This window comes from Fukomys damarensis, unplaced genomic scaffold (genome assembly GCF_012274545.1).
Source record: "Fukomys damarensis isolate Sample0158 unplaced genomic scaffold, DMR_v1.0_HiC HiC_scaffold_16, whole genome shotgun sequence".
Classification (NCBI taxonomy): Eukaryota; Metazoa; Chordata; class Mammalia; order Rodentia; family Bathyergidae; genus Fukomys; species Fukomys damarensis.
Genome location: NW_022900928.1, coordinates 87,302,605 through 87,326,220, shown reverse-complemented (window position 1 = coordinate 87,326,220; position 23,616 = coordinate 87,302,605). Strand labels below are relative to the sequence as shown.

At 42.6% G+C, this 23,616-nt stretch overlaps 1 protein-coding gene across 3 annotated transcripts in view; it reads left to right on the top strand.

Moving 5' to 3' along the window:
• Window positions 1–23,616, top strand: part of Actr3b (actin related protein 3B) — a 131,248-nt gene that overhangs the window by 55,891 nt on the left and 51,741 nt on the right. Inside the window, exon 1 of one of the 3 annotated variants that reach the window (XM_019210344.2) lies at window positions 12,430–12,460. The exons of 1 other annotated variant lie outside the window; for it this stretch is intronic. The gene's annotated coding sequence lies outside the window, so the exon portion shown is untranslated. Of the gene's footprint in view, window positions 1–12,429; window positions 12,461–23,616 lie in introns of those variants that run through there. One more of the 3 variants, XM_010641452.3, reaches the window with a different exon arrangement.

The following is a 23,616-nucleotide window of genomic DNA, read 5'->3' as shown; positions in this document are numbered from 1 at the left end:
GGTCAGTTAAGTCTCTTTAGGCATTATTTTGGAACCATGTATAGGGCCTCTCAGCACCCAGTGTCAGCTGTTAGGATGGGTTCCAGCCTTGCTTGACCATGGTGCTTTTAGTAAAAACACGGAAGAGTTTTTGGTGAACCTCCTTTAGCACATATTACATTTGTCCTCTGGTGTCCAGCAATCTCCATGTTCAGGAGGTTGGGTGACTTACCAAAGATGTAGGATGTTGTAGAAAAGGTTCCTTCATACTTTGGATCTTTGATTATCTTGGAGAGCTATAGCCAAAATATTGGAGATCTCCTTAGTCCAGTAACCTTTTAGTGTTGGTCTCTGCACTTTGGTGGTTGAACACCCAGAAGAGAAGATCAGGACATCAGTAGTACAGTAGGAGTTTAACTATCATAACTATCTAGATAGCAAGTATCCTGGAATTTAAAATATAGTTAGACAGCTATTATTTTAGCAATCATGGTTGTTTAAGTAGTTAATTTTTTTGTAGAGTATTAACAGAAAACCTTGTAATCAGGAGCCACACATAATGATAATATTTTAGCATGACAATCATGATGACATCTTGGTAACAAACTTAGATGTGTATCATAGTATAGAATAGCCATTGTTAAATGTATTTATCTTTTTAAAAAATATATATAGAAAGATAAAAACAAAAACCCAGGAAACTTATTTAAGTTATTACCTTTTGATACAGTACCATCTAAGGAAAGTGTATAGGCCTATAAATGTAACTGTAACCATAAGTAGGTGGAGCAGAAGAGAAGGGAGAATACCTGGATCAAAAGATTATTGTTATAAACAATATGAATTTTTTTATACAGAAAATATTATATTTTGAAGATAACCATCACAAACATGTTATAGAAACATATTTAACAAGGCATATCTTTCTGTAATGTTATAAAAATTATTTGGGCTCCCATTAGTGAACAAAGATCAGAATAAATTTTCTGAGCAGCTGCTTCTTTATTTACGAACAGGAGAGTATCTAAATGTAAAAGTTTATATTTAGTTATCTTTAAATTTTTATTTAACCTATAAAAACAGGGTGTAGAAATCAATTATCTATGTTTATTTGACATCATTTTGATAACATTAGGCAGACAAACATATAAGACAATTTAAATTAGAGTACACTGAGATGGTTTTGGCCAATTGAATTATAAAATCTTTTATTATGACTAATCAAAACCTTTGCAGGTCAAAATTAACAGAGATCTTTTGTGGAATTAGGATTAAAAGGAATGAAGGCTCTTTATGACTGCAAATGTAAACCTTTTATAACAAACTTGAAATGAACAAGCAAGCATAAATAAATCATTTCCATATACCTCCTCTATATACTTAGGCCTTCTGGTCTTGTTAACTGTTTCTAACAAGATAAACATACAAAAACCTTTCATGTCAAAAGTATAATTCTTATTTATAGCTTTCCAATATTTTTCTGTCTCATTTACTATTAACCTTCTATAACAAATTTCAGTTTAAAGTGTCCTTTTTGTTTTCTCAGATTGTTACATCTTAAAATTTGACTGGCTGCCAATAGAACAGTATTAGCCTTGAGTTTTTAGAAAAGAGCATGTTAACCCTATAATCTCAATTTAAGAGTGTGTAATGTAGAAGAAGTGTTTTAAGCACATCAAAGGGAGAGGTAATTGGACTTCTTCCAAAGGGTAAGCACATTTTCTGAGAGGCAAGTTTACCGAGTGAAAAACAGCAGATATGGCAAGCAGTTAGGTGGGGATTGGAGGTTTAATAACTTGGGATAACAAAAGACAAAAGGAAGACATTGGAGTGTTGGAAGGGCTCGGCATAGAAAAATGAATGGATGCCCCAATTTGGGATAAAATGTCGTGACCCAATAAGGGAACAGGACAGGATGGGAGGACTAGGAATGAATGAAGAAATGAAAAGTCCCCAATTGTGCATGACAGTAGGGGAGTCTGTTGAGGGCATTGTTTTTGACCTTCTTCCCAACAATAGAGGTCTGAGACAGGGAGGTAGGTCCCCAATATTCCCTCAATGCAGAAAAGCTGGCATCAGTGTCTAATAGGAAAACAATAGTTCTACCTGCCACAATTAAGGTCACCCTGGGCTCCTGGGTGGTGATCTGCATTGGGCCAGTTGTGCCAGGTCCTCTTCATAGCCCTTCAGCTGTTGTCAGACCTATTAGGTCATCATTGCTCTGGGGAGTGGCAGGGCCAGCAGCCAGATGGCAGGTGGATGCCAGGGGGCAGTTGATACCCTAATGTCCCCTCTGTTGGCACCTAGGGCAGGGCTTTATAGGCACTCTGGGATTTGGGCACTCTCTGGCCCAGTCACCCTTTTGATTGCACCGGTAACAGGGTCCTGGTGGTTGAGAAGACCCCCTGAAGGGTCCCTTTCCTTGAGGCAATTGTGGCTTGGCAGGATTGAAGGCTTGTGCCAATAATTGGCGCTTTTTGGTGATTATGAGATCATCATGGCCATGATAAACTTTTAATGCTGTGGCCAGAACTGCAGGGGGAGTTAAAGGTCCCCTCTGGAGCTTTTTTAGTTTGAGTCTAATGTCAGGGTAGCTCTGAGAAAAGAAATGTATCATAATTAATCTCTGGCCATCGACAGACTCAGGGTCAAGTTTGGTATGTTGATGGAGGCCATCAGTTAGCCTTTGTAAAAAGGCAGATGGATTTTCATTTTTATCTTGTATAATTTCATTAAGCTTCTCATAATTTAAAGTCTTCATGGTAGCTCTGCGGAGCCCATGAAGGAGACAATTAATGTACTTGTCTGGAGGTTCAGTTCCCACCTCGGTGTTGTAGTCCCATCCTGGGTCCTGTTCTGGGACTGCAGCAGCACTTACTGGATGGTGATTGTTTGTCAAATGCTCCTGATCTGCATGAGCATGAGCCTGTTCCGGCACTCTTTTGTCTTCTTCAGGAGTTAAAGCATTGGTGAGAACAACAAAAAGATTATGATAGGTTAATTGATAAGACTGTGTGAAGAGTTGAAATTGTTTCATAAAGGTTGTTGCATCGGCAGTGAAAGAACCAAGTCTGGCTTGGATGAGAGCTGATTCAGTCATGGGGAAGAGAGTATGAACACAGACAACTTTGCACAAGGGCGCCATCGGGTGGCTCATATGAGACTTGGAATGAGTGAGAGGTGGGGTTGGAGCGTGGGGCAGAGTGGGAGGAGGTGTTGAGGGAATGGAAGGAGTAGGAGATCTAGGGGGAGAGGAGGAGTCCGATGGGGTAGGGGGAGGAGTGGGTTGGCTTCTTGGTGTTGGGTATGGGGGAGGGTCATTGGTCTGGTCCAGCTGGTCTGAGGAATGAAGAGGGAGGGGGTTGACAGCGGAGGGGCCTTGGGCTAGCAGAAGTGTGGGAGGAGGTGATAGAAGAGACAGTCTCTGGGCAGTAGAACAAAGAGAGGGCTGGTTGTTAAGAAAAGCCCTGGATATATGGAATCTCCGACCATTTTCCTTGATGCTCATAAAAGTTATATAGGTCTCAAATTAGACCAGGTTTAAGGGAGCCCATTAGGCGGCCAGACATTTTGATTGTCTAATTGATATTGGGGCCAAATTTGAGTGGATAAGTGAACTAGCCATTGGGGTTTTAGGTCAAGGCCCTCCAAATTCCTGAGTGAGCATCCCAAAGGAGAGTCCATGGGTATGGAAGAGCCAGAGCCTATGACCACCAGGACAGTGGAGGAGGTTATCAGAAGTCCAGACATCTCTAAGAGTTCTGATGAGACCTCCCTTTACAGACTAGTGTCTGAAACAGTGGAACTCGATTTCCTGTGAAGGTGTCCCTCACACAAGATAGGAGTTTATGTGGAGCTGAGTCACGGGCTTAACTCAATAAACCCAGTGGTTTGCTAAAGCATGGAGCTAAGTCCTGAACTTGACCCAGCAAACCCAGTGGTTTGCTAAATGTGGGACAGAGGGCCTGGGCCCTGGTGTTGTCCTGGATGTGGTCCTCGTGGGCAGTCTAGGACTCCGGGATCTCCTGTTACCTGAATGAGGTCTCAGAAGGGGGAACTTACCTAATATCCGGTATAGGCCTGAAGATAGGTGAATTGGTGTTGGCTATGAGAATGGTGTGAAGTTAGGTGGTCACAGACATCGGGTGGGGGCTGAGTTGGAGTGTCTTGGTATCTGGTTTCAGGTCCCCAGGTGTTTTAACCTGTGGGCCTGGCAATCCCAGATCCCACTTCTGACACCAATGAAAGGGAATAGTGATGCTTAACAACTAGGCCACACACACACCGAGAGGTCTGACTGGAGATTTTATTCAAGGGGTGGGAGGAGAGAGATAGAGCAGAGAGAAAGAGCAGAGAGAGAGAGTGAGCAGAGAGAGAGAGAGAGAGAGAGCAGAGAGAGAGCAGAGACAGAGAAGAGGAAGAAGAAGAGAGGAAGAGAAGAGAAGAAGAAGAAGAGAACAAAGAAAGGAAGGTCCTTTTATCACTTTTGGGCTAGGCTATTGATTATTAATGAGGAGTGAGCTACTTTTAACCTATCATAGGCCAGGTTGCTTTTTATGGGTCCAGCCCTGCAGAAACAGGTTTCAACTTCTCTGTCTCGCTGTGGCCTTGGTGGGAGGGAAAGTAAAGATAAGAGCAGGAGGTCATTTTAGGAGCCAAGAAATACCAGGAGAATGCAGCCTGTGATGGCAGTGTCACAGTATACTTTAACATGATCAATTCCCTAACAGTTACTAAGCTGAGGACAAGAGTCTGTGAGTGGAGCAGCAGTGATTGTGACACTCCCCATTTTATGGGGCCTGACATTTTATTCATCAACTCTAAAACAGCAAATCTTCCTTTCAGATAAAGAAGCTAAAGGTCTGAGATACCGTACATTGTTCCTATGAAAAATACTTTAGTTTAGGGCCGGGGATTTAGCTCAGCAGTTCGGTGGCCTGCCTTGTAAGTGCAAGGACCTGAGTTCAATCTCCGGTACCAAAACAAAACAAAACAAAACAAAAAACTTAAGTTTCTAACATGAGATTTGAAGGTCTGAGCGACTTTAAAATGTGGGCTCTTCCCATACTGCAGTAAACACATACAATTACATTCTATACATTTTTCTTGGTATAAATTGATATAATTAAAATATTTGGATTAAGGATATAGCACAAATTTTCCCTTAATATACAGGTAGTTGGCATCATACATACTACCAGGAACACAGCAACTGTGTGGTTTTTTGCACACTACTCTTATTTTTTGTTTTTTTTTTAAAAATAGAGTCTTGCTATGTAGCTCAGGCTGGCCTTGGAGTTACATGGTAGCCCAGGCTGGTCTCAAAATCACTGTGATCCTTCTGGCTCAGCCTCCTGGGTGCTGGGATTACAGTTGTGCACCACCACACATGCCTGGCTGCAAGCTACGCTTGCTTAGCATCCATGCAGCTTGCTAAGTAAGGCAAGGCCAGGGGATGGTATTTTATTTTTGCACCTACTCTTTAGATACAAGTGGCTGCAAGCAGAGTTTGGGCTGCATGGAATCTCAGACACAGCAGGTGTGGACTCCACTTTCTTCCTTCCCGTTTCTGCTCAGTTGTTCCTCCCCATTCTCTTCACGATGGCCTCTTTGGGTTTCCCAACACAGCTTATGCCTCAAAGGCCATCACTATCATCAGAGGATATAGTTAAGTGACAGCACTTTACCTCATCTATTATACTATAATTACATGAGAATCCCTGCTGTGCTGCTTCTAAAAAACATTACAGAATAAGTATCAGTGAGGAGAAACCTGGAGAGACAACTTGTCTGAACCTGTTGCTTATGAGGCTGCACAAAGGAAGCACTTTGGGTCCAGCTTTGGCAGCACGCACCGTCCCCTTAGCATGGAATCGTTACCCTGCTCGGCACTTTCTGTCCAATTGGGAGAAGAATTGACTTTTTATTGGATGCTATTCAGCCTCTAGAACATATAGTGATTGCCTGATAATAGCTCATGGCATCTGTCACCGGAAATAGAAAACACTAAAGACAAAAGGCTCCCAAGTAGAGATGTGTGTTTGCAAGGATAAAGGGCTGGACCACAGAGGCCCCTTCCAACCCTGCCACATGTTAAGCCACAGGCCAGTTTTGCAGTCCTGCAGCATTTTCCATTCTCTCCAGAGAGCCTAAAGAAAGTGCTCAGAATGAAATTAAATTTTAATCTATGCTAATTTTAATACTATGAGCCTCAGTTTTCTTATATGATGAAGACAGCTATTTATAATATTTATCTCATGGGGATGTTTGAAAAATTAAATGTGACGATGTACTAAAAATGCTCTGTCAACGCAGATATTGTAGTTTGGCTCTCCCTATGAATTGGATGAGGAATTGTTACTAACAAAGCTGCAATACTGGTTGGCACAACAGAGGAACTTATTTAGATGCAGATTCCCAGGTTCAGTCTCTGGATTCTGATCACGGGCATAGAATTAGTGATTGATTCCGGAGGGAGGCAGAAGGAAACACTTGGCTTACTTTGTTGATTGAATAAATGGAGTGGCTGTGAATTGGCCTGAGAAGGTCCAGTGCACTTTGAATAGTCTGGAGGGACAAAGAGTATGAGAGAGGTGCAGAAGAAGTTTCCAGCCTTGGGGCCTGTGTAACAGTACAGAGGGTTTGAAGGACAGTGTGTGTCCTGGGGTGTCCAGGGGCATAATGTGAGGTGAGACTAAAAGGGTGACTTAGGAGCAGATTGTTGAGTGCTGAATGACCTAATAAGGGTTTGGACTGAATACATAATAATAGGGAGTCACTGAAGGTTTTGGAGAAAGGAGACTGACAATATACATAAACTTTCTGCAATTTTCTTTTGTTTGTTTTGAGACAGGGTCTTGCTATGTAGTTCAGGGTACCCTTGAATTCACTGTGTAGCCCAGAGTGCCCTTGAATTTGTGGCAATCCTCCTGCCTTAGCCTGCTAAGTGCTGGGATTACAGGTATCAGCCAACATGTCTTGTGTAATGAAGCCAGTCCTAGTGGGATAATCTACCAGAAAGATATTCTGCAGTTGCAAAAGCCTGGAGTTGGGTGGCTGGTGGGAGACCATGGAGGGGTTGAGAGCAACAGTAAGAATTCAAAGTAGTGGGCTGGGGATTTAGCTCAGCGGTTCTGCTGTCTGCCTTGCAAGTGCAAGGACCTGAGTTCGATTCCCCTGTACCTGCCCCCCCCAAAAGTATTCAAAGTAGTGAGGAGAGACACAGGGGAAGCAGGAGGAACTGCATGAGCAGTACTTGGCTGCTGGGTGGTACAGGAGGAGAGTAGAAAATGAGGCGCAGAGGACCAGGTCTCCAGCTTGAGGAATCACCATAAATGCAGACAAACACAGCAGAATAAACTGAGTGCGGTGGTGCACACCTGTAATCGCAGTATTCAGGAGCCTGAAGCAGGAGCATCACTATGAATTTGAGCCAGCTTGGGCTACACAGTGAGTCAAGGCCAGCCTGAAATACATAGGGAGACCCTGTCTCAAAAAAACAAAACAAAACAACAAAAAAAACAAACAAGAAACACAGCAGAGCTGACCTGAGCAAGCCCGAGGCAGTGGTCTGTGCTTGGCTCCAGGGCACTCCATGCATTCTGCCTTGGCCGGTGTCCCTCTACTTCTGCCAGGCCCTCCGGGAGGTCCATTGACAAGGTGACAGGCCCTTCCTCCTCATAGTGCATGCCAGCCGTTCTCAAAGGAACAAGCTCTGCATTTTTGGGCACTCCTTTCCCTGTCTGTGTCCTCATAGCAACAGGGAACACACAGATTGCCAACAGGGCTGAGATTTAAGATTCACAGTGCTGCTGGGTGGGCAATTTTTGAAGGGAGCCTTTGGTTTCTGTGTTCTTTTGCTTTCATGGTCCAGCATCACTAGTTAAAGACAGGAAGTGAAGATCACATTATTCAAGCAGTCATGGACTCAGTGACATTGGCAAGACAATCTCCAGGCCCTGATTATTCTGTTCTTGTGCTGTTTTTGTAGGCATGAATACCCACAATCACCAGTGTTAGGAGATGATTAGCACAAGTTCCTGGGAAAGTGGTGCTGGGCAATGTGGATGCAGGATGCAGGTTACAAAATGGTCACATCTGAGAGCCACACAGGCCTGGTTTCTGTGTCACTGTTAGGTGAAAGTGTAGAAAGGGAGGGTTTTCCTCCTAATGAAAGCTGAGGTAGGACGGGGGTTTGTAGCTCAGGGGTGCTGCACCTGCCTAGCAAGAGCAAGGTCTTGTGTTTGATTCCCAGTTCTGAGGGAGAGGAAAAACAATGCTGATGAGGACTTTTCCACCATGACAAGTTGAACACAGCACACAAGTCAGTGGGGGGAGCAGGCAGAGCGACTCAGAAGGAAATGAATCCTGGACAAATCTGTGTTTAGCAGCAGAAAGTTTGCCTACACCAGAGAGAGCAAACTTCCTTTGCAGTGTAATGATCAAAAATTGTATTTGAGGTGCTTCTTATAGAATGGGAGGTTTAGCTGGGCGTGGTGGCACATGCCTGTAATCCCAGCACTTGGGAGGCTGAGGCAGGAGGATCACTGTGAGTTCAAGACCACCCTGGGCTTCATAGTGAGTTCCAGGTCAGTCTCAACTCTACATAGTGAGACCCTGTCTCAAAAAATAAATAAAAATAAAAACAAAAACAAAAACAAAAAACCACAAAAAAGGGGGCTGGGGATTTAGCTCAGTGGCTCTGCTGCCTGCCTTGTAAGCGCAAGGACCTGAGTTTCCCTGGTACCAGGGGAAAAAAAATAAAGAATGGGAGGTTTATGCTTCTGTGAGAGTTTCCCTCTAGGCAGTGTCAAAACAGATGCCACTTCTTTCTTTTCCCTTCTCTTGCCTTCTTGCTTTCTTTCAACAGGGTCCAGGCTGGCCTCAAACTGGTGATCTTCCTGCATCAGCCTCCAGATGGCTTTTACCTGATGAAAACTTAAAATTTCAGCAGGATAACATGCTGTTGTGCAGGCTTCCATGATGGAATACCATAAACAGTGTGGCTTAAACAATAAGACTTTATTTCCTCAAAGTTCCAGAGGCTGGAAGTCCAGTGCCTACACAGTTGGGTTTCCATGAGGCTCTACTCCTCTCCTCTCCTCTCCTCTTCTCCCCCCCACCTTACTGAACCCAGGACATTGTACACGCTAGGCAAGAGCTCTACAGCTGAGCCATGTCCCCAGCCCAAGGCTTCTCTTATCCTTTAGACAGGTACCTTCTCACTGTGTCCTCCCATCCCTGCCAGAGCATCAGTCCCTCTTCTTGGAGATCAAATCAGACTTCAGGAAGGCACTGGCAGTGAGGTGAGGATGTGGGGCCCCTCTGTAGTCTGGTGGGCTCGATTTTAGTGGTCTAAGACCAAGTCAAAACAGGATCCATGGGCTGGGGATTTGGATCAGTGGCGCCATGCCTGCCTCTCAAGTGCAAGGTCCTGAGTTTGCTCTCTGGTACCACAAAAACAAACAAACAAACAACAAAAAACAAAAAACCAGGATCCTAGACTGCTTTTGGCATAGGTAGGCTGTGGCTCTAGAAAGCCATGTTGAAGTCCTAACCTTTGGTATCTGTAACGTGATCTGGTTTGGAAACAGGCTATTTGCATATGTGATGAAATTAGAATAAGGTCATGATCCAACATGCTGGTGTCTTGATGAGAGAACACCCTGTGCAAATGCAGATAGATGGCCAGGGAGAAGGCCCTGTGACTGCAGTGATGTGTCCAAGCCAAAGAGCATGAGGCTATCAGCAACACCAGAAGGGAGGAAAAGGTGCAGATCTGATCTTTCCTTCTTTTCAGAGAGAGCACAGCCCCGTCAACACGTTGACTTTGGCTTCCAGTCCTCCAGAATGGCAAGGGCATCACTCTGAAGCCACCCCATTAATACTGATTTTGGTCTCCCCAGGAAAATAGGGCTTGTTAATAGAATAAGAAGGGACACAGCAGGGTCTTCTGAGAACGAGTCTCCTCCCTCTCCCTCTAAGAAAGGAAATCAGAGTGGGGCATCCCTCCCTCATCTTTTGTCCATTGCAGCTGCTGGGGCATGGGCAGGTGTGGCAGCTTGCAGTGCCTGTTGGAACCAAACATGCAGTGATGATGGGGTCACTCCCTTTATTTATTTATTTATTTATTTATTTATTTATATTTTGAGAAAGGGTCTTACTATGTAGTTCAGGCTCCCTTGAACTCACTATGTGTCCTAGGCAGGCCTCAAATTCACAGCGATCTTCTTGCCTCAGTCTCCTGAGTGCTGGGATTATAGGCATGCACCACCATTGTGAAAAGGTACAACTTTTATTATTAGTCTCAGATTTCTCTAATGGCTTCTTTGCTAGTGATGTGAACTGGGTCTTATGTGAGCTTTGAGGTCCTTCTAGCTTATATACCTGTTTTCCACCCTAGAAGTTCTCTCCCTCCACCTCACTGCTCTCTTCCTATCCTGTGGGTTTTAGCTGTACCCCATGGCTTGGGGAATCTTCCTCTGATTCCCAAGTCAGGGTTAGGTCCCTCTAATCGCTTTCTGGGAGCCCTGAGCTTGTCCCATCTTAGCATTTAGCACACTGTATAGCAGTGAGCTGTTTACTGGGCAAAGGACCAAGAAATGGAGGAAGAGGGAAGGTAGTGAAGGGGAAGAAGTACCAGGGATCAAACTCAGGAACTTGCCAGGCAGGCACAGTGCCACTGAGCTACATTCTTGGTCCTTGTTTTGTTTTTTGAGATAGGGTCTTACTATGTAGCTCAGGTTGGCTTCAGACTCATGGAGATCTTCCTGCGCCAGCCTCCCAAGTGCTAGGATTATGGACATGCACCACCATGCCCAGCACCAATTTTTAAAACTTGCGTGCAAGGGTCAAATAAGGGCTAGATTTAGAAAATATTTAGGGTAACTGGAAAGGGAAATAGAAGATGGAAAGAGAAAAAAAATGAAAGGAGCAGGAGAATTGAGGATCCCAGTATAGACCCCCCAAGTCCAAGGACAAAACTGTCTTGCTTGTGCTGCTTTTTACTGGGACCCTGGCCAGCTCCCATCTTCTAGATAAAGTCCGGATTACAGACTGTTTGCACCCCATGTCTTTTCTTTTCACATATTTAGTGCTTCTCAAGTGCTTACACTACAAGTCAGGTTTTACACTGGCCTAGTTGTGCAACAGTAAGCAGATGCTTATCTGTTAAGAGTCTAGTGAGAGATAACAGCAGGAAGCAGGAAATTTTTTAAAAGAATCTTTTTAATTTTTATGAGTACATGATTGCAGTACATAATAATCACATTTCTAGTGGGGAGTTGGTACATGTACATAACTCATCTTCATTCTTTGTACTCCTTAGCTGAAAAGTTAGGAAATCTATCTCCTTCCAGCTTTTGTTGACTGTGGCCACTGTTCCCAGGAAGTCTTATGCAGAAGGGACATTTTATTTTTAGTCTCAAATTTTTCTAATGTCCCCCCACCCCATGGCGTCTTTGCTGGTGATGTGAACTGAGTCATATGTGAGCCTTGAAGCCCTTGCAGCTTGTGTACCTGTTTTCCACCCTAGTAGTTCTCCCCGCCCCACCTAACTGCTCTCTTCCTATCCTGTGGGTTTTAGCTTTTTTCCCCTCTATTTGGTGAAGGTTGTTCATTCAACATATGGGTGTTTTTTATATGTGCACCAAAAACTGTGTAATGCTGTGGGTCCTCAGTAGTAAGACAGACTCAACAGCCAAATGTGGTAGCACAAGATCCCTAATCGCTGTAATTACTTGACTGTAATCCTGGTGGCAGCAAGTTTGAGGCCAGCCTGGACTACATAGATTACAAGACCCTGTCTCAAAAAACAAAACAAAACAAAAAACACAGACTCAAGTTCTGTCGTTGCAGAGCCTACAGTCCAGTAGGAGAGATAGATTACAAACAAATATAAAAGCACTTGTTCTAAGTGTCAGGAACGAACCCCGCAGAGTAAGAAAGATAAAGAATAAAATGAGGGGAGGGGGACCTAGTTACGGTGGTCAGGGGCATGTTCCGTGAGAAAGTAGCATTTGAGCTGGCACTTAATGAATGAGAAAGACGCTAAGCCTCAAAATGGAATCACATTCACCGTAAGTCAATTAAAAATAAGTCCCAATCTTCCCCGCCGCCAGGTTGTGCATGTGGGCTAGTAATGCCAGTACTAAAAATGGCGGACGAGGGCGGGGCGAGAGCCTGTCCTGATTGGCCGGCCCAGGGCCGACGTTACGCGGCGGCGGCAGAGCATCCGGGCTCGAAAGACGCTAAGCCTCAAAATGGAATCACATTCACCGTAAGTCAATTAAAAATAAGTCCCAATCTTCCCCGCCGCCAGGTTGTGCATGTGGGCTAGTAATGCCAGTACTAAAAATGGCGGACGAGGGCGGGGCGAGAGCCTGTCCTGATTGGCCGGCCCAGGGCCGACGTTACGCGGCGGCGGCAGAGCATCCGGGCTCTCCAGCTCCCTGCCTCCCTGCGTGGTGGACTGTGGCACCGGGTAAGAGCCCAGCGGCACGTCCCCTGCTCTCCGCGTCCCCGAGTTCCCCTCACCTGGGGGTTCCCCGTGCTCGCCGCGAATCTCCCGGCGTGAGGTCTGCTCCCCGGCACAGTGTCTGCCGCTTCCCTCCAAGCGTCACCTTGAAGGTGTGAAGTCCCCTTCCCCTTCAAGACAGGAAAAGAACGGAGGGGAGGAACGAGGTGTCCGGTCTAAGTGTCGCCTGTGCTCTCCCGTGGCCGGGCGCGCGGGTGTGGGTGACCTGGGGACGCGGGACTCGCGGGACACCCTCTTGCTGGATGCTGCTTCTGGGGCAAAGCTCGCTGTATGTCCTTTCAGTGGCATGTATCTGCTAGGTAAAGTCTCCGTGCCTGTGACATTCTTGTCATAGGTCTTCATTTGTGCCCTCACGTGGAGTTTCTTTCGGCTGATGATTCTTTACCACCTACTCCTGGAGATATTTACACTCCTTTACCAGCTTGACAGCATTTTTACTGCCCACTCTGCGCTATTCCAGCTCGAAAGGGCACAGTCAGACCGAGCTTTTGACTTTAGTCGGCATAGATTTTTGCATTTTTCTTTTAAAAATGATGTATTTAAAAAGTCTCCATTTTGAAAAACAGCTTAAATTTGGGGAAGCTTTTTCTTTTTGGGTGCGATCACTTCTTTTGATGCTAATGTATTCAAGAGACCTTAGGAAATGTTCTGTCCCTTTCAGTAGCCCAAGCTTTTCTGGTTTTAGAAAGGTAATTGCTATATCCACCTAGCTGGGAGTGTGTTAATACTGTACAAGCTTACCTCTTGCTTTGTGAATGTAGTGTATAATAAAATAGCCTGGAAGTAAATTTAGCCCTTTATTTTTTTCAAGAAGGGCGTTTCATCATTTTGCCATAAAATATTCCATGGCATGTTCGTCTTACTCTGTGATTCTTTTCTGTAGAAAAGTGCAGTTGATTTGGTTTCCTTGACAACCTTGTGGGGGTGTCTTCTAATTTGCCACAGCCCATCTCCTACTGATGATTCTTTGCTTTACTGCTGAGGGACCAGTGCTAGTTGGAGGCAGGGAAACACTGCCTCTTTACTTGTGATGCACATGGTGCCAGAAGTTTTGTGGCTTTTTATTTTAGGAGTCATTTTGCTACCCCAGACACAAGCCCAGCTTAGTACTGATATTGCAACCCTCCTCCCCCAGTTTTTGGCTCCCTTCCACATCCCCTCCCCTACAATCCCACGCTCACCCACCCTCCCCAAGATTTGGTTGTGCTAAGAGTGAAGGCAGTATGTGAGGGTATTTCTCATTTGCATGTGTGATTTTTGCTTTTGCATTTTTGATCTTGGTAAACTATTAAAGTAGAAAGCATCTCTTAATGGTAGCAGTAGAATAATGCTTTTGGAGTTTGTCAGAGCTTTAATATTAGTCAGCTGGGGATGTTACTCATCATTCTTCCTGTAAGTATCTGAAATGTGCTTAGTTTGACCTTTTGAGGTTCGTGATTAATGTGATTGCTCACAGGGAAACTCACCTTCAGTAGATCATTGCTTGTGGCCCATTGTTGTGCCTCAGGCTGGCATAGATTCTAGTGTCCAGACTTGGAAACTGGTGTGGAATCTTCTCAGGGTTTCACACTGACATATTCTGCTGTGGAAGCCACTGTGGTTATCTTGAATCTCCAGTTCCCTGTGTGGGCTCAGAAGGAGCAGCCTGGAAGAGCTAACTGTGCCCACCTTCACATATTAGTAGTTCTTTTATTTCCCAAGGAGCTAAAATGGTTTTTGGATTGAGTTTTACCTCAAAGTAGAACAAAAAGTGGTGAAACTACGGGGCGAGGTGACACACGCCTGTCTCAGCGCTTGGGATGCTGAGACAGGATTATCACTGCAAGTTCTGGTCAGCCTGGGCTACATAGTGAGTTTAAGGCCAGCCTGAACTGCTAGATGAGGATTCTACCACTGATACATACCCTGGCATCAGTTTTTTGTTTATTTATTTTTGTTTTTTTGATTTTTATTTTTTAATAGGAAATAAATTTCATCCTGATAGCCTTATATTCTCTCATAGATGCTGAGGCCAACTAAATGAGCACAAGTCTGCCATGGGCTAGGATGATATGGACAGAGGGATCTGCTAGATCCAGAAATAAAGTCTTAGCTGTTTAAAGGAATGACTAGTCTTCATAGCTTGCAGAGGATACACCACAAATCCAGTCTCTCCTCTCTTAACCAAACATTTTTTAACATAAAAATTATTTTAAATATATCTTGTAAGGATCTAGTATTTTCTTTTTTTAAAAAATATTTTTATTGGTACATTTTAGATATACATAATGATAAAACATTCATCATAGGAATTTTTTTTTTTTTTTTTTTTTTAGTACCAGCAATTGAACTCGGATCCTTGTGCTTGTGATGCAGGTGGCGGAACCACTGAGCTAAATCCCCGGCCCCATCATAGGAAATTTTACTAAAAATTTTTTTTTTTGTTTTTTTTTGTTTTTTGGAGACAGGGTTTTGCTGTGTAGCCCAGGTAGATCTTGAACTTGTGATGATCCTCCTGCCTCAGCCTCCTAAGTGCTAGGATTACAGGTGTATGCTACCATGCCTGGCTGACCAAACTTTTTTAATGATGATGTTTTAGAATTTTTACATTTACTTGGAAGTAATTTAAAATCTACTGAAGACTCAGAAATATCATACACATACACACTTTTCTTAGCGATACTAGGGATCAAACCCAGGAGTGCTGTAACAGTGAGCTACATCTTCATCTCTTTTTTTATTTTTTTATTTTGAGACATTTAAGTTGCCTGGGCTAGGTTTGAATATGGGATTTTCCTTCTCAGTATCCCTGAGTATCTGAGATTACAGGTGTGCTACCACAGTTGGCCATATCAATGCCTTTTATTACTTCTCTGAATTTTTTTTTTTTTTTTTTTTTTTTTAATACCAGGGCTCCAACTCAGGACCTTCCATGGCGCCACTGAGCTAAATCCCCAGCCCCTTTTTCTGAGCTGTTAGAGAGAATGTTGCATACATCATATCCTCTTACACTACCATATATTCATCTCTATTTTTTGACAACAAGGACTTTGTCTTACATAATCATAAGCCAGTTATTAAAATCAGAAAAAACACTAATGCAGTAGTATTCTACATGCAGTCTGGAGTTCTGTGAGTGGCTCCATTTGTCTTTTGTGGAACCTCTGCCCCTCTTCCACTAGCACCATACTTTGTGACACTTCTGGTCATGTCTTTGAAGTTCCATAGAAATCTGACACAGTTCTTTGCCCTTCATTTTCCTTTAAGATGTTGACATTTTTGATACCCTGTAATGTCCCTTAGTTTATGTCTATCTGTGTTTCTCTAGGATGGGTACGGGTTATGCATTTTTGTCAAGAATTCAGTGTACCTTATTATCGGATTTAAAATAGCGGCGTGCCTCGCACTCCCATGTTCCGTTCCTGTGTCGGGTCAGACTCTCTCTACAACAGTTCGGTGTTTCACATTTGTCTAAAAACATCCATTTTATTTAGGTTTTTCAAATATATGTATTAGTAGTTTTTTCAGTTTTAAAACTCATGTTTATTTTTCCTTGTCACTCAAATATGTGTATTGTATTTATTTATTTATTTTTTGTTACCGGAGATTGAACTTGGGTCCTTGTGCTTGCAAGGCAGGCCACCGAACTGCCGAGCTAAATCCCCGGCCCCTGTGTATTGTATTTTTAACCTTTTTTTTTCTTAATGATTTAGCTAGTGTTTTCTATATGTTGTGGATCTTTTCTTAAAGGACAGGCTTTGGGGTTTATTTGGTTTTTTTTGTGTGTGTGTTTTTTGATGCATTTTTTTTTTTTTTTGCTTTTGTTGTCTAGTTTTTGTGTCTGAGTAGGGTGTAAAATTTATTTTTACTTTTCTTTATACTGGAAAAGTATTTTGTGCCACAAAAATTAACAGATACGTTTTTAGCTCTGTATCCTTAGGTTTAGATTTTTAAATTAATATTTCCAAGAAATTTTCTTTCTTTTTTTTGTTTTGAATTACGTCTTTGACTCACTATTTTCACAAGTGCTAAGATGTTTTAAAAAATATTGGGGCTGGGGATTTAGCTCAGTGGTGCTGCTGCCTGCCTTGCAAGCATAAGGTCATGAGTTTGAACCCCAGTACCAAACAAACAAACAAAACCTGAAAAAAAAAACCCACCAAGAGAAGGCTACAGTATAATGCTGAAGCAAGAAGCAACGACTCAAAGGAAGACATGACACAAGTTATTTATATGTAACTTAGGGCCTTTTTTGATTTCTCTTTTTAAATCTCTACTTTTATTATGTTATGGCTAGAAGGATCCTGTTGGTTTTTTAGTTCTTTGAAGTTCATTTGTTTGTGGTCTAAGATTGGTTTGTGAATGTACTACATGGTTATGAAAATAAAGTACCATCCCTGTGAGTTTGGTCAGGTACTCTGAACTACCTTATTGTTTTTTGATTTTCCAGTTTTTGTTTTCCTTGTCCACTTATACTGTCTTGAACTGATGAATTATGTTCTCTTATTACTAGTGTGTTTATTTCTTCTGAGATCTGCAGTTTCTGCTTTCTGGTAATCTTTGCTGCCTTATTTATTGGGTGCTTACATATACTTGTGTCTTCCCTGGAGTCCTTGCTTCAGCAGTATACTGTAGCCTTCTCTTGGTGTTTCTTTTTTTCTTTTTCTTTTCTTTTATTTTTTTCTGGTACCAGGGATTGAACTTGGGTCCTTACACTTGCAAGGCAGGCCACTGAACTGCTGAGCTAAATCCCCAGCCCCTCTTGGTGTTTCTGATTTGAGCTTGACTGTTGGCTGTCAGGATGTGTGACTGGGCTGAGGATGTAGCTCAGCAGTGTCGTGCCTGCCTGACATGTGCAAGGTCCTGAGTTCATTTCCTGATACTGAAAAGAAAACGTGTGACTGCTGCTTGCTTCTCATTCACTGTCTGCTTTTGTGAGTGTGTCTATGCACGTGGTCAAAAAATTTGGTGACTGCTGCTGCTGAGTGCCATCCAGTGGAAAGGCAGGCTTATAAGGGCCTTATTGTATATATATGTTCATCAAGCTTATTTACTGCATATGGCACTGAGTGTCTTCTGGCTTTTCTCTAAAGTCAAAATGATGTGAGAGAAATGTTTCAAATCTGTTCGGGACAACAAATTAGCCATAATAGTGCAGCTAAAGACACCAAAAGAACTGCTTCAGAAGGTGGCAAGAACTAGCCAGGCGTGGTGGTGCCTGCCTGTAGTCACAGCACTTGAGGCTGAAGCAGGAGGATTGCTGTGAGTTCAAGACCAGCCTAAGCTACATAGTGAGTTACGCCTGTAGTCACAGCACTTGAGGCTGAAGCAGGAGGATTGCTGTGAGTTCAAGACCAGCTTAAGCTACATAGTGAGTTCCAGGGCAGTCTGAACTACATAGTGAGACCCCAAAAAAGAAAGTGACAAGAATTGATGGGATAAGTGTGTTTGAAGTGAGAGGAATATTTGGAAGAATATTAATGGCAATATATCTTTTAATGTAATATATTTTTTCTTTTAAATTTAAATGTTGAATTTTTAGATCATGTTTTGTATATCCCTTTATTTGTGTTTTTTTTCCCTCCTGGCTCTCAACTATGAGCAGTGGTAAAATTAGCTTGTTTTTCTCTTTTTTTTTTTTTCCTTTTTCTTTTTCCTATCCTCTGATTTGGAGGGAAAAATGCCTATTACTCTCTAATAACTAGAAGGCAGTCAACACACTTATCTTTTTATGTGCATTCTTTTTAAGTCATGTTGAACCTAAGAAAATGGAGCTATTCATTACTACATACTTCTCATATAGCCACCTTAAAAGCTCCATTTATGAAAAATTCTCTAAATTGTTAGTAGCACTGATTTTACATTGCATCTTACATCCTTTTTGTACTGAAAGTTTTTTTTTTTTCCCTATACCAGTGGTGGATTTCTGGACCTTGGGCTTTCAAGGTAGGTGGCAGCACCACTGAGCTAAATCCCTGGCCCTAGGATTTTTTTTTTTTTTAGGCAAGGTCTCACTCTGGTTCAGGCTGGCCTTGAACTCACTATGTAGCCAGGCTGGCTTTGAACTTGTGGGTGATCCTCCTACATAAGCCTCCAGAGTGCTGGGAACACAGGCACATGCCACTATGCCTGGCCTTACTGAAAGGTTTTTAATACTTTGTTGGACATATGGTGGTATAAATATATATTCACATAACATTTCTTTTTGGAATTTCCCAAAATGAACAAACTAAGTCAAAAATGGAGTAGGAAGCAGTGACAATTCATATATACTTTATGAAATTTACAGTAAAATGGCGCATACTGAGATGTGACATTTTTGCCCCTCTGGCTGGGTGCAGGTGTCTTAGCAGTAGTGACAGTCTCTGGAGATGCAACACAAAGACTTTCCCAGAGAGGAGGTGGGGGTGGATGGGCCATTGCCAGAGAGGACATATTTTGCAAGCAGCTCATTTCCAAGTACCCAGCAGTAGAGTGTGCTGCGCTCAAAGAGGGATCTGCCTCAGTGTGGTCTCTGTATCTTTGGTGTGGCATCCTGAAGGGGAAACTTGTGAGGGGCAGCTCATAATCTGGGTAAGAATTTCTGATAGCTGAGACAAGCCATTTCATCTTAAGCCCCATACTCGGTGTCACCAGAACAAAGAAGTTAATGGCCTTACCGGGAAAGTATAGGCGTGCAAGTCCAGGCTCACTCCTCCATGAATTCTGCTGCTTTTTTGCTGTAAGAACCCAGAGATCACGAACCATGGATTCAGTGCTCTGCTAGTGGGGAGCAGCTTTGTTGGCTGCTGAGCAATTAGCAGGTCCAGAGAGAATTGTGCCCATTCACAGCTGAGTGTTAAGCAGAAAGGACCCAACCTGGGACCTGTGCATAGAAAATAAGGATAGGAACATGGCAAGCCAAAGTAGATAAAAAATGTACTTTGCAATCACAGTACAGTTGTAGACAAAACCATCTTGCTAAAAACAACAACAACAACAAAACTGAAAAAACGACCATCTTGCTCTCAAAAAATTTAGGTAGCATGAGTTTAGTAAAGTGAAAGAGCAAAGAGGTAATCCAGGAGATTAAAGGGAAAATAAAAGGAGGGTGTGAAAGTGAGCTGGCCTCCATAAGGAAGAGTAGAAAGATCATTTCACAAATGGAATCCATGTCAGAGGCTGCAAGTAGTCCCAGTGCTCCAGAAATCTGAACGGTGTGGAGTCTGAGCTTTGGGACTTTGCATTGGCCACAGTGAGAGAGAGAACAAGGAGGCAGTAGTGATTGGAGAGAGGAGGCCAGAGACAGACATGGCAGGAGGGAAGCAGAGTAAGTGGAAAAGAAACATTGGTAAGAGTTTACTTGGAATAAAGGGTCATTTAGTTATATAGTTATATCGATACAAGGAACACTGAGCTGGAAGAAATGCAGTAAACATTCACTACAATGGAGACCTTTCCTGAGGAATTTACTGAGCCTGAAAGATAGAGGAGAACTTGTATGCATATAACAGGGAAAACTCCCCAAACAGTGTACCACATCTAATGGGAAAAATGAAGTCAGTTCACACTGGAACTTTTCAACAGTACAGTTTGTCTGAAGGTAAGGGAGCAGTGTGAGTTGGTGTGGGGAGACAGGCATTAGGTTGAAATGTCTTTAAAGTGTAGCATAATGGCATTTTCAAATATGCAAAAGCTCAGGAATGGTAGCATTCATAAACTTCACTGAAGAGCCTCCTTGCTGATAAAATCTAGCTGACAGGTGAATCGGTGAGGATTCCACAAATCTCCATTTGTGGTTGAAGTAGGGAAGTAATAATCTATGATAATTGAATAAATATTGATTTAGCCTTAAAAATGTCAACATAGTGAACAGAGCTGGTTATGGTGGTATACATCTGTAATCCCAGTGCTTGGAGAGTCTGAGGCAGGAAGATGCCAATTGCTGTGAGGTCCAGGCAGACTGGGCTACATAGCAAGACCCTGTCTCCAAACAAACAGTAAATCAACATAATGATAACCTACCATAGCAAAAATTCCTGAAGGGGTTAACATGTGGAATTAGATTAAGATTAGAGCTAGTTGTGGGAGAAATGAGAGACCAGTATGCTAATTACTTTACTTCTTATTGTTTGAGAAAGCTAATATACTTAACACTGACTTTGTGTACCTTTGAAATTCATTCATTTGGATGGAGAAAAACGGCCCAGCTGAGAAGAGATCATTTCAGCACTGGGAGTGTAGCCTTGTGGTAGGGCTTGCTTAGCATGCATGAAGCCTTGGATCTGACCCCAGTCTCTGGCAGGGAAGCGGGTATAGTCATTTAAACAGTGTTGACTGTTTAAACCTGGAATCAGGGATCATCTTACAATGCTCAGACTCCCCTGACAGGCAGAAGTTCATGGCTTTACATTTGCTGGATTTGGGTGGGACATTTATATATCTTTTTTTTTTTTTTGGTACTGGGGCTTGAACTCAGGACCTTGTGCTTTGCAGGCAGATGCAGGCTGAGCTAAGTACCCAGTCCTCTTTTTGAGTTTTTGAGACAGAGGTTTGCTATGTACTCCAGGCTGGCCTTGAACTCATGGTGTTTTTCCTGCCTCATTCTTTTCTGAGTGCTGAGATTACAGGGATGTGCCACCATGCCTGACCCAAGAGAAGCATTTTGAAGAAATAGACATGTTAGGTAATGTGAAATATAAACAGATTAAAATAAATTTAGATAATAAATTTGAATGTATATATCAAACTCTTCTCTAAGAAAACAAGCCACAGTTTTCTATACAACAACCCTGGGAACATTTAAGAAATTGACTATATAACGTTTAAAAATTTTTAAAAAATTTTATCCTGTTTCCCCCGAGCCCCTTCCCCTCCCTTCAAAAGCTTTGTTTCCATTGACTGTGTATCATTTTAACTATATCATTTAGACCTGGGTACAGTTTTTTGTGATGATCTTAGGTGGGCATTGTGTTGCTATGGTTAAAGTTTAGAAATTGAGACAGGACCCCTCAGTCTGGAGAGCCCTCCCTGTGAGGTGCTGTTCGAGAGCACTATATAAAGGCATGAAGATGTAGAACTGCTTAAGATGTAACTTTTCTACTTTTGAACATAAATTAATTGAGCTTACATTGTCACCTTCTGCTCAAGACACATGGTTGTGGGAGGAATTTCAATTATATATAAATATGTTGAATTGAGAGTAGATGAATTTCTCTTGACTGCAGAATGGGAGAGTCCCCATGTTATTGAGAGAGGCATTCAGTAGGAGCGAATCTTTGTATTAGGACGAAGTGTGCAGTGCTGGGGGTGGTAAGGATACATTGGACTGTACTGGAAAGGGGCACCGAGGGGAAGGGAGGTGGAGCAAGAGTGGATTCCTTGCTACCTTTCCTTCGTAGTAGTGCTAGGGATTGAACGGTTATGTACTCTCCAGTTGAACTGAAATCCCAGCCCTTTTAAAAACTTTTATTTTGGGAAAAAAAACCAAATTTTTATTTTGAGACACAGTCTCACTTAATTGCCCAAGTATGATCCTCCTGCCTCAGCCTCTGGAGTAGCTAGGATTATACTTGTGTGTCACCATGCCTGTCTGGACACCTTCTATTGCTTTGAATTTTAAGCTGTGAGAATGCGTTGTTTAAAGGGTGGAGGTATAACTGTTTGTGTGGCTATAGGCAGTGATCCATTCTATGTCCATGGCTTCCTCTTTTGTCTGCTGGATTTGCACACTAGCAAAGGTCTTAGGTTGCCGGCGAACACTGAAGGTAGCCTTGAGTTGGGAATGTGGCTGGCAGTCTGAGATGGGTTAATGACTTTGAGGTGGTACGTGCCTTCGTGCTGGCTGCCTTTTGGAAGGCTGAATCAAAACACAATACCAAGGGCTGTTATTACATACACGTGTTTGTAAAAATTTGCTTAGCTTTTCGGATGAAAGGTAACACATTAAATCAGAAGAGAGAGAATATAAACTTTTAGCATATGAGGGTCTCTCTTTTTCTTTCTTGTTTTTGGGGTACTGGGGATTGAATTCAGGACCTGTGCTTGCAAGGCAGGCAGCGGCACCACTGAGCTAAATCCCTGGCCCTGTTTTTTTGTTTTTGTTTTTTGTTTTTTGAGACAGGGTCTCTCTCTGTAGTTCAAGCTGGCCTTGAACTCATGGAGATCCTCCTACCTCAGCCTCCTGAGTGCTGGGATTACAGGTGTACATCACCATGCCCATAGAGTCCCAGCATAGAGGGACTTTTAAAGTAGAAATATAAAGGAAACTACTCATGAAAGTATTTGACAGATTTGATTACTTAGACTGTAACATTTCACAAAATGTACAGTCATGCACTGTACAAGGCCAGTTCAGTGAACTGCATGTGTGATGGTTGCATCATATGATTTCGTCTGTATGAGGTCACAGCTGTCGTAGTTTGTGAGTTTGTATAAGTAGTGACAGAATCACCCAACGTTGCATTAGAATGTATCCGTATCATTAAGTGACACGTGGTATATAATTCAAAGTTAACGACCTGCTGAGAAGAATTAGTAATATACTGCATGTGATGAACAAGTATTAACATCTTTAGTGTGTAAAGTGTTCACAAAAATTGGTGAGAAGACACTAAAACTCTTTGGAGGCATTATCCAAGGATAGTTCATGGAAGAAATGGAGATCACTAGTATCTATCACATTATGTTCACTGGTAAGTAAATTATTGAATGAAGAGGTTCTACTTTTGCATTTTAAATTAGGAAACTTTCCAGAAATAGTGAGATTTAACACTGGGTACAGATTGTTGTACACATATTAGGTGAAGAGCCTGAGCAATGGGATAATTGATTTATATGCCCATAAGCTCAGAGCTGGTGCTGGGTTATGAATCTAGAGCCATGGCCCTGTGGTGTGGCCTCATCACATTTGCATACTCTTGTCAACCATAGTCTGCATCTGTTTATGGCAGTAACTGTGAACTTCATTTTGGTTAGTTGCACAGCATTTTATTGAATGGATGTGTTTACTATACTCTTTATTTTGAATGTTTCCAGTTTTTTGTTTTGCTGTTATAGTATTATTCTTTCTGTGCATGCCTTTACAAATGTGTAAAATGCTTCTGTGGGGCTGAATTCCTAGAAATGTGCTGTTTGGATGACAA